This window comes from Octopus bimaculoides, chromosome 27 (genome assembly GCF_001194135.2).
Source record: "Octopus bimaculoides isolate UCB-OBI-ISO-001 chromosome 27, ASM119413v2, whole genome shotgun sequence".
Lineage (NCBI taxonomy): Eukaryota > Metazoa > Mollusca > Cephalopoda > Octopoda > Octopodidae > Octopus > Octopus bimaculoides.
Window position 1 is genome coordinate 21,509,842 of NC_069007.1, and position 621 is coordinate 21,510,462.

At 29.6% G+C, this 621-nt stretch overlaps 1 protein-coding gene across 1 annotated transcript in view; it reads left to right on the forward strand.

The window, feature by feature from the left end:
• The window catches only part of LOC106876168 (uncharacterized), a 197,303-nt gene that overhangs the window by 52,940 nt on the left and 143,742 nt on the right, over positions 1-621 (forward strand). The window lies entirely within an intron of this gene.

The following is a 621-nucleotide window of genomic DNA, read 5'->3' on the forward strand; positions in this document are numbered from 1 at the left end:
GGTGCGTTGATTTCAGCGTTTAAAAGATGACAGTCTCCGTTTAGTAAATTGCTTTCTTCCCATTCTGCGCTGTTGTATTGTTTGTTGTCTGCCAAAACTCGGCGCACTTCATAGATTCTTATCAACCTGCACACACACACACACACACACACACACACACACACACACACACACACACACAAGTAGACACGTGCGCGCACACGAATACACTGACATACGTGCGTATATATACACGCATTAATACGCACACACACACATACACCTATATACATATTATTTAAATGTATATACATGCATACATATATATGTATACACACACACGTATGTATGTATGTATGTATATTTGAATATATATATATATATGCGTATATATTATATATTATATATATACACACACATACACACATATATAACAATAAAACCGTGGATGAGTGTGTATATATATATGCATATATATATATATATATATATATAGATACACACACACATATATAAATATGTATATACATATATAAATATATATATGTATGTACACGCACACACACACACATATATATATATAAATACATACATATACATATGTATATGTATATATATATATGTATATATATATATATATAT